General features: G+C 45.9%; 2 non-coding genes across 2 annotated transcripts; both read left to right on the plus strand.

The window, feature by feature from the left end:
• The first annotated feature begins 4063 nt into the window (after window positions 1–4063).
• Window positions 4064–4138, plus strand: Trnat-ugu. Its single transcript has one exon. It is a non-coding gene; the product is annotated as a tRNA-Thr (tRNA).
• Window positions 4139–5897: 1759 nt separating this feature from the next.
• Trnat-ugu lies at window positions 5898–5972 on the plus strand. Its single transcript has one exon. It is a non-coding gene; the product is annotated as a tRNA-Thr (tRNA).
• The last annotated feature ends 5224 nt before the right edge of the window (window positions 5973–11196 follow it).

The following is an 11196-nucleotide window of genomic DNA, read 5'->3' on the forward strand; positions in this document are numbered from 1 at the left end:
CGTCTGCCATGTAAGCAGGAGGTCCCACGTTCGAGTCCCGGTTGGGGCACACATTTTCAATATGTCCCCAATGAAGTACATAAACGCCTGTTTGCAGCTATGGTGTCCATTTAATTATCATTTCATTTCTAGCAAAGCTGCATGGTCATCCAGGGTAACTGTTCTTTCAGGAACAGATACTACCGTCATATATAGTTAAAAATATGGCTTCCCGGCCATTGACCTTCTTGTGCGAACGCACCCGCTATGCCCGAACTCGTACGGCACTTGGTAGATTAATCTGCCACGAGCAATGAGTATGATGGGCAAAGATCTATTAGGCGCACGGGGCAAACATCTATTAGGCGCACTACGAATGTAGTGGTGTGGACATGTTGGGAATGTGGATCTCACGGGGACCGTGCAAGGGATAAGTCCCGGCAGACGCACTATCCTCTGTGCCTGTGGTGGCTTAGATGGATAGAGCGTCTGCCATGTAAGCAGGAGGTCCCAGGTTCGAGTCCTGCTCAGGGCACACATTTTCAATATGTCCCCAATGAAGTACAACAACGCCTGTTTGCAGCTAGGGTGTCCATTTAATTATCATTTCATTTCTAACAAAGCTGCATGGTCATCCAGGGTAACTGTTCTTTCGGGAACAGATACTACCGTCATATATAGTTAAAAATATGGCTTCCCGGCCATTGACCCTCTTGTGCGAACGCACACGCTATGCCCGAACTCGTACGGCACTTGGTAGATTAATCTGCCACGAGCAATGAGTATGATGGGCAAACATCTATTAGGCGCACGTGGTAAACATCCATTAGGCGCACTACGAATGTAGTGGTGTGGACATGTTGGGAATGTGGATCTCACGCGGACCGTGCAAGGGATAAGTCCCGGCAGACACAGTACCCTCTGTGCCCGTGGTGGCTTAGATGGATAGAGCGTCTGCCATGTAAGCAGGAGGTCCCACGTTCGAGTCCCGGTCGGGGCACACATTTTCAATATGTCCCCAATGAAGTACATTAACGCCTGTTTGCAGCTATGGTGTCCATTTAATTATCATTTCATTTCTAACAAAGCTGCATGGTCATCCAGGGTAACTGTTCTTTCGGGAACAGATACTACCGTCATATATAGTTAAAAATATGGCTTCCCGGCCATTGACCCTCTTGTGCGAATGCACACGCTATGCCCGAACTCGTACGGCACTTGGTAGATTAATCTGTCACGAGCAATGAGTATGATGGGCAAACATCTATTAGGCGCACTACGAATGTAGTGGTGTGGACATGTTGGGAATATGGATCTCATGGGGACCGTGCAAGGGATAAGTCCCGGCAGACGCACTATCCTCTGTGCCCGTGGTGGCTTAGATGGATAGAGCGTCTGCCATGCAAGCAGGAGGTCCCAGGTTCGAGTCCCGGTCGGGGCACACATTTTCAATATGTCCCCAATGAAGTACAACAACGCCTGTTTGCAGCTAGGGTGTCCATTTAATTATCATTTCATTTCTAACAAAGCTGCATGGTCATCCAGGGTAACTGTTCTTTCGGGAACAGATGCTACCGTCATATATAGTTAAAAATATGGCTTCCCGGCCATTGACCCTCTTGTGCGAACGCACACGCTATGCCCGAACTCGTACGGCACTTGGTAGATTAATCTGCCACGAGCAATGAGTATGATGGGCAAACATCTATTAGGCGCACGGGGTAAACATCCATTAGGCGCACTACGAATGTAGTGGTGTGGACATGTTGGGAATTGGGATCTCACGGGGATCGTGCAAGGGATAAGTCCCGGCAGACGCACTATCCTCTGTGCCCGTGGTGGCTTAGATGGATAGAGCGTCTGCCATGTAAGCAGGAGGTATCAGGTTCGAGTCCCGGTCGGGGCACACATTTTCAATATGTCCCCAACGAAGTACATCAACGCCTGTTTGCAGCTATGGTGTCCATTTAATTATCATTTCATTTCTAACAAAGCTGCATGGTCATCCAGGGTAACTGTTCTTTCGGGAACAGATACTACCGTCATATATAGTTAAAAATATGGCTTCCCGGCCATTGACCCTCTTGTGCGAACGCACATGCTATGCCCGAACTCGTACGGCACTTGGTAGATTAATCTGCCACGAGCAATGAGTATGATGGGCAAACATCTATTAGGCGCACTACGAATGTAGTGGTGTGGACATGTTGGGAATGTGGATCTCACGCGGACCGTGCAAGGGATAAGTCCCGGCAGACGCAGTATCCTCTGTGCCCGTGGTGGCTTAGATGGATAGAGCGTCTGCCATGTAAGCAGGAGGTCTCACGTTCGAGTCCCGGTTGGGGCACACATTTTCAATATGTCCCCAATGAAGTACATTAACGCCTGTTTGCAGCTATGGTGTCCATTTAATTATCATTTCATTTCTAGCAAAGCTGCATGGTCATCCAGGGTAACTGTTCTTTCAGGAACAGATACTACCGTCATATATAGTTAAAAATATGGCTTCCCGGCCATTGACCTTCTTGTGCGAACGCACCCGCTATGCCCGAACTCGTACGGCTCTTGGTAGATTAATCTGCCACGAGCAATGAGTATGATGGGCAAAGATCTATTAGGCGCACGGGGCAAACATCCATTAGGCGCACTACGAATGTAGTGGTGTGGACATGTTGGGAATGTGGATCTCACGGGGACCGTGCAAGGGATAAGTCCCGGCAGACGCACTATCCTCTGTGCCTGTGGTGGCTTAGATGGATAGAGCGTGTGCCATGTAAGCAGGAGGTCCCAGGTTGGAGTCCTGGTCAGGGCACACATTTTCAATTTGTCCCCAATGAAGTACAACAACGCCTGTTTGCAGCTAGGGTGTCCATTTAATTATCATTTCATTTCTAACAAAGCTGCATGGTCATCCAGGGTAACTGTTCTTTCGGGAACAGATACTACCGTCATATATAGTTAAAAATATGGCTTCCCGGCCATTGACCCTCTTGTGCGAACGCACATGCTATGCCCGAACTCGTACGGCACTTGGTAGATTAATCTGCCACGAGCAATGAGTATGATGGGCAAACATCTATTAGGCGCACTACGAATGTAGTGGTGTGGACATGTTGGGAATGTGGATCTCACGCGGACCGTGCAAGGGATAAGTCCCGGCAGACGCAGTATCCTCTGTGCCCGTGGTGGCTTAGATGGATAGAGCGTCTGCCATGTAAGCAGGAGGTCTCACGTTCGAGTCCCGGTTGGGGCACACATTTTCAATATGTCCCCAATGAAGTACATTAACGCCTGTTTGCAGCTATGGTGTCCATTTAATTATCATTTCATTTCTAGCAAAGCTGCATGGTCATCCAGGGTAACTGTTCTTTCAGGAACAGATACTACCGTCATATATAGTTAAAAATATGGCTTCCCGGCCATTGACCCTCTTGTGCGAACGCACATGCTATGCCCGAACTCGTACGGCACTTGGTAGATTAATCTGCCACGAGCAATGAGTATGATGGGCAAACATCTATTAGGCGCACTACGAATGTAGTGGTGTGGACATGTTGGGAATGTGGATCTCACGCGGACCGTGCAAGGGATAAGTCCCGGCAGACGCAGTATCCTCTGTGCCCGTGGTGGCTTAGATGGATAGAGCGTCTGCCATGTAAGCAGGAGGTCTCACGTTCGAGTCCCGGTTGGGGCACACATTTTCAATATGTCCCCAATGAAGTACATTAACGCCTGTTTGCAGCTATGGTGTCCATTTAATTATCATTTCATTTCTAGCAAAGCTGCATGGTCATCCAGGGTAACTGTTCTTTCAGGAACAGATACTACCGTCATATATAGTTAAAAATATGGCTTCCCGGCCATTGACCTTCTTGTGCGAACGCACCCGCTATGCCCGAACTCGTACGGCTCTTGGTAGATTAATCTGCCACGAGCAATGAGTATGATGGGCAAAGATCTATTAGGCGCACGGGGCAAACATCCATTAGGCGCACTACGAATGTAGTGGTGTGGACATGTTGGGAATGTGGATCTCACGGGGACCGTGCAAGGGATAAGTCCCGGCAGACGTACTACCCTCTGTGCCTGTGGTGGCTTAGATGGATAGAGCGTCTGCCATGTAAGCAGGAGGTCCCAGGTTTGAGTCCTGGTCAGGGCACACATTTTCAATTTGTCCCCAATGAAGTACAACAACGCCTGTTTGCAGCTAGGGTGTCCATTTAATTATCATTTCATTTCTAACAAAGCTGCATGGTCATCCAGGGTAACTGTTCTTTCGGGAACAGATACTACCGTCATATATAGTTAAAAATATGGCTTCCCGGCCATTGACCCTCTTGTGCGAACGCACACGCTATGCCTGAACTCGTACGGCACTTGGTAGATTAATCTGCCATGAGCAATGAGTATGATGGGCAAACATCTATTACGCGCTACGAATGTAGTGGTGTGGACATGTTGGGAATATGGTTCCCACGGGGACCGTGCAAGGGATAAGTCCCGGCAGATGCACTATCCTCTGTGCCCGTGGTGGCTTAGATGGATAGAGCGTCTGCCATGTAAGCAGGAGGTCCCACGTTCGAGTCCCGGTCGGGGCACACATTTTCAATATGTCCCCAATGAAGTACATTAACGCCTGTTTGCAGCTATGGTGTCTATTTAATTATCATTTCATTTCTAACAAAGCTGCATGGTCATCCAGGGTAACTGTTCTTTCAGGAACAGATACTACCGTCATATATAGTTAAAAATATGGCTTCCCGGCCATTGACCTTCTTGTGCGAACGCACCCGCTATGCCCGAACTCGTACGGCACTTGGTAGATTAATCTGCCACGAGCAATGAGTATGATGGGCAAAGATCTATTAGGCGCACGGGGCAAACATCTATTAGGCGCACTACGAATGTGGTGGTGTGGACATGTTGGGAATGTGGATCTCACGGGGACCGTGCAAGGGATAAGTCCCGGCAGACGCACTATCCACTGTGCCTGTGGTGGCTTAGATGGATAGAGCGTCTGCCATGTAAGCAGGAGGTCCGAGGTTCGAGTCCTGGTCAGGGCACACATTTTCAATATGTCCCCAATGAAGTACAACAGCGCCTGTTTGCAGCTAGGGTGTCCATTTAATTATCATTTCATTTCTAACAAAGCTGCATGGTCATCCAGGGTAACTGTTTTTTCGGGAACAGATACTACCGTCATATATAGTTAAAAATATGGCTTCCCGGCCATTGACCCTCTTGTGCGAACGCACACGCTATGCCCGAACTCGTACGGCACTTGGTAGATTAATCTGCCACGAGCAATGAGTATGATGGGCAAACATCTATTAGGCGCACGGGGTAAACATCCATTAGGCGCACTACGAATGTAGTGGTGTGTACATGTTGGGAATGTGGATCTCACGCGGACCGTGCAAGGGATAAGTCCCGGCAGACGCAGTATCCTCTGTGCCCGTGGTGGCTTAGATGGATAGAGCGTCTGCCATGTAAGCAGGAGGTCCCACGTTCGAGTCCCGGTTGGGGCACACATTTTCAATATGTCCCCAATGAAGTACATAAACGCCTGTTTGCAGCTATGGTGTCCATTTAATTATCATTTCATTTCTAGCAAAGCTGCATGGTCATCCAGGGTAACTGTTCTTTCAGGAACAGATACTACCGTCATATATAGTTAAAAATATGGCTTCCCGGCCATTGACCTTCTTGTGCGAACGCACCCGCTATGCCCGAACTCGTACGGCACTTGGTAGATTAATCTGCCACGAGCAATGAGTATGATGGGCAAAGATCTATTAGGCGCACGGGGCAAACATCTATTAGGCGCACTACGAATGTAGTGGTGTGGACATGTTGGGAATGTGGATCTCACGGGGACCGTGCAAGGGATAAGTCCCGGCAGACGCACTATCCTCTGTGCCTGTGGTGGCTTAGATGGATAGAGCGTCTGCCATGTAAGCAGGAGGTCCCAGGTTCGAGTCCTGGTCAGGGCACACATTTTCAATATGTCCCCAATGAAGTACAACAACGCCTGTTTGCAGCTAGGGTGTCCATTTAATTATCATTTCATTTCTAACAAAGCTGCATGGTCATCCAGGGTAACTGTTCTTTCGGGAACAGATGCTACCGTCATATATAGTTAAAAATATGGCTTCCCGGCCATTGACCCTCTTGTGCGAACGCACACGCTATGCCCGAACTCGTACGGCACTTGGTAGATTAATCTGCCACGAGCAATGAGTATGATGGGCAAACATCTATTAGGCGCACGGGGTAAACATCCATTAGGCGCACTACGAATGTAGTGGTGTGGACATGTTGGGAATGTGGATCTCACGGGAACCGTGCAAGGGATAAGTCCCTGCAGACGCACTGCCCTCTGTGCCCGCTTTGGCTTAGATGGATAGAGCGTCTGCCATGTAAAGCAGGAGATCCCGAGTTCGAGTCCCAGTCGGGGCACACTTTTTCAACATGTCCCAAATGAAGTACATCAACGCCTGTTTGCAGCTAGGGTGTCCATTTAATTATCATTTCATTTCTAACAAAGCTGCATGGTCATCCACGGTAACTGTTCTTTCGGGAACAGATACTACCGTCATATACATTCCAGTATTACTTTTCGCAGAGTTTTCTCCTGTGTTGCGTTAAATCTTGCCTTTCTTGTTTTTTACCTTTTGGTTGGACACTGTGTTGTCCATCATGTTTTATCTATAGACAATTAAGTTTTGTGAAGTCGTCATACGAGATCCCTAGTAACTGCAAGTTTATGATGATTAGGCAACTGCGTCTTTTTGTTGAAAACGTAGACAGGGATTCGGCTGGATAGCCTGATCTGATCTCATACTTGTCAAAAGAGCGTAAAAAGATTTACTCCTTCTCCAATTGGTGTCTTTCTACACAGGTGAACGTAGCTCTTGGCTATATTTTCTTCTGCCCTCTTCATTTTCTTTGATTGGGTGGAATGTAATCATGTAATTCTCAGAATCTTCGTTTCGATGGTTTTTAGGTATTCTACCTCTACATCTTGCTGTCGCATGATTCTTCAATAACGTCTCACCATAGCACTGTTGGACAATGATCGTTTGTTATAAACGTCTTGAATATGGTCATAAGCCATTTCCATCTTGTTGGCTCTGAAACTCAATGTTCCATTCTCAAGAGGTACATGCACTTCCTTAGCTACTCAAAATTTTCCATCCGCTTTGCTTTTCCTTGATTTACAAGAAATTTTCTCCACACTAACTTGATGATCGTCTTGCATTTTGTTTCTCTCAATGAGATTTGCAGGTGCGCCGTTACTGCTTCCATATCAGATTGGTTGGCTTTCTTGCAGCAGTGTCAAAGAAATCCGAAGGAAGTGTCCATTCTCAACGAATTCTCCAGTAATTTCTTTTGGCCACTCACTAATAACTTACTAGATTTATTTCGCCCATGTCCCAATACGAAATGTGTCCAAAATTTCTAACCTATATTTGAGTTTGAAATTTGTGTTCAACGTGGTACCTTGAATATTTGCTCCTGTTTTATTGTCCAGCCAAATTTGCTCCGAACATAGATTAATATACTTCGATCGGTCTAGTCACAAGCCTTTCCAGAATCTATGGGCCTCATTAAAGTATATAATGCCATACAAGTTGTAACAATACAAATACCATTACTGATAAAATAGACTCAAGAGCGAAAACGTTATGACTACCTGCTTAGCAGCGTGTTGATCTACCTATGGAACGCAAAAGAGCGGAGATTCTGCGTGGCATTGTAAGTAGGCCGTTTAGGTTTTTATGTTGGTGACACCACGTAGCGCTGTGTATGAAAATCACTGACTGTGCTGTGTGCAGTCTGTGGCTGGTTGGACTCGTTGGAACATTCGCTTGTGTAGTGTTCGGCAGTTGGATGTGAACAGCGCGTAGCGTTGGGCAGTTGGAGGTCAGCCGCCAGCAGTGGTGGATGTGGAGAGAGAGATGCCAGTTTTTAGAGGTTACTATAAGCGGACGATCTGGACGTGTGTCCGCCAGAAAAGGGAAATTTTTAGTAAAGATGGTTGTCATGAAGTGATAGATATACATGATGACTTTGAACACTATTAAGGTAAATACATTGTTTGTTCACTATCAAAATCTTTAATTTGCCAACTATGCCTATGCCTTCAGTAGTTAGAATCTTTTATTTAGCTGGCAGTATTGGCGCCCACTGTATTACAGTAGTTCTAGTAACGAACATTTTTGTGAGATAAGTGATTCATGAAACGTATACGTTATTGTTAGTCAGGGCCATTCTTTTGTAGGGATTATTGAACGTCACATTGCGTTGCGCTAAAAATATTGTGTGTCAGTTTAGTGATGATCAGAATAAGCAAAGAGAAAACTGTTTGAGTACTTGGAGTTTTGCTGAGCTATTTGAAAATCATATAACGTAGAAGTTTACTAGCACAGTCATTCATAATTTTTCAAAAGGGATGATTCAGCATGGCTTCAACAAGTCCATGGTAGATTTCTGGAGGTCACTCAATTTTGGTAAATTTCGAGATGTTTGTTTTTGGGCGCAGAACCGGCACCCAATAGCGTCCCATTAGGTTGGCATCCATTAGATTCATCTAAGACGAATTTGATAGTCGAAAGATCAACGTGAGTAAGCTTGTCCATTATGGATGTTTTAGAATCCTTGACTGTTTATTCAGTGTAAACACAAAGAACTGCAACCAGTCACTTTATTTCTAATAGTTATTTTTTCATTCCATGAACCGGTTTTCGAATCTTTCCAGGCTCATTTTTATATGGCGTACAGCAATTTACTTAGCAATTCAAGCATAATGCTCGGCGCTGCCTCAGTGACTAGATGAAACACGCTTCAATGGAAAAAAATTGGAAATTTTTGGTAAGGTCTTATGTAACCGAACTGCTGAGGTCATCGGTCCCTAACTTACGCTAAGGATGACACATACACCCATGCCCGAGGGAGGACACGAACCCCCGACGGCGGGAGCGGCGCGGACCGTGACAAGACGCCCAGACCGCGCATGTTTTAATGCGTCGCCATGAATATTGTTTATCTGCAGAGTTGGACCCAAAATGTATTTGTTTGTTTATTTATTTATTTTATTTACTGCGACAGTATGGGCGGCTTTTGTTGTCAGCATCTACCTGTCTGCTTCCATTGTGACGGGCAGTTGGTACCACAATGGAAGCAGATAGAGGGATACTAACAACAAAAGCCGCGCATACTGTCGCAGTAAGCAAAACAAAAAAATATATTAATAAACTATGGATTCAAATTGGCAGATAAAGAATAGCCATGGCGCTGCATTAAAGCATGTTCCATCTTCTGTGAAGAAGTGTGGTTTATCCAGCCAGACGGGACTTTCCGTTTATTCACTGCCCTATCTCAATGATCCTGTGCCAACCGCAATCGTAGTTAACTGTATCGGTTCCTCAACATAGCAACACGTATAGAGGGTTGGTGAGGAGCCGCTTGTTCGATTATGTACACTGAACGACGTGTTGCGCAACATTGTGCCTCCGCCAGCACTGTGCTCTGTCTCCAGGTCTGACACACATCGCCGCCTATCACGCTTTACAGAGCGGGCAAGTCTCCGACCTCCATCTTCTGTGGCGTGGTGTGGATATTCCACACCTTGTCGCCTACCTGTAGTATCACAGTTCTTCAACTACTTGGCGTTTATACCATATCAGCGCACGAACAGCCGATCAGCTTCGCCGTATCCGATATGTTTGTTGCCAGACGCCGGGCCATAAGAATCTGCCCTTTGTCGAAGTAACTCATCTAAGCGGATTTCACCATTTGCGGACCCTATCGTCGCTAGAATGATTTCCCACTCGTCCTTGCTTAGCTTATACACTTTTTGCCGCGTTACTCGCACGCAACGCCACTTGGTAGAACTGAGTCTCGCTGTGGGCAGAGGTCATAATGTTTAGCTGCGGCGGGAAAAGGATTTAAAAATAGAGAGGACTAACGATAACAATAACGTTACCAATTTAGTTATTATTACAATGAAGCACTGTTTAATTGTGAAGGTTGATAGTTGTTGGAGAGAAAATGTAACTCTGTTATTGTGATTCGCCCATCAAATGACGATATTAAGCACAAAAGACCTTATGATCGTCTTTGTGGGAAACCGGTCGTGTAGAGTATAGCAATACAGGCTTAATGAGCAGGCATTAAGCAGAAATTAAAGACGCTAGGAACCTGGGTTATGAGCAATTGATTTTCAGTGGGCAGGGAAGGGCAATAGACACAAGGAAACGATGCAGATCACAGGTCCAAGCCCCCACATACAATCTAGAAAGTGCCCCACGGGGGCCAGAATATTGACGCCAACGTATTTGTCGCATTTTCAGCCAGCCTGCTTCCTCACGTTACGCCACAATACGAACGACGGCCATTTTAGGTATATACATGTATATTCAAGCAGCAGACTTCAGTATCAGAGTAACGGCAATTGATGACAGATATTGCCATTGGCTCCTTAGGACACGAAGGACAGAGTCAATGTCTCCGCTGTGTGTATACTGTGAACCGAGAGATCTGAAAGCTATACAAAGCCCAAAATTATTTTAAGTGCAAACAGTACATTTCCGGACGTTGGTCCTTATCAAAACTCTATCTACGAAGTCCCCTCTACAGTCCTCACAGGCCTGTAGAGAAATCCAGTATTTCCATAAAGTATGAGGTTACTATTAGTGTTGATTGTTTGCCGCGCCATTAGTACACAATACAAACAACAAGGGTTCCAGCGTACTTCCCTGGAACACGCTTAAGATAATTTCTACAGCTCTAGATGAATGTCAGTCCCAGATAACATACAGTCTGCACTCTACCAAAAAGCCCTCAGTCCACTCAAAAATTTCGTTTCATATCCCATACTTCCATTAATAGGCGTTGGTGTGGTACTGAGTCAAACGCTGTTCAGAAGTTGAGGAACCCCGCACCTACCTGACTGCCTAGACCCATGATTTTCAGGATGTTATGTGTAAAAGCGCGAGTTGTGTTTTACTCAACCAATGTCTTCGGAATCCACGGTGGTTTCGTATGGAAGAGATAATTCCTTTCTAGATACTTCATTATGTTTGAGCTCACTTAACTGCTGAGTAGAGCTGCGTTTAATGATTCTCATATCATAACCCGCATGTACTTGTTTGAAGTAATTACAGTAATCATGTCATCAGTGTTGAATGGGAACCCTGATGAGCTGTACTGAAG

The sequence above is a fragment of the Schistocerca piceifrons genome, chromosome 2 (genome assembly GCF_021461385.2).
Source record: "Schistocerca piceifrons isolate TAMUIC-IGC-003096 chromosome 2, iqSchPice1.1, whole genome shotgun sequence".
Taxonomy (NCBI): Eukaryota; Metazoa; Arthropoda; class Insecta; order Orthoptera; family Acrididae; genus Schistocerca; species Schistocerca piceifrons.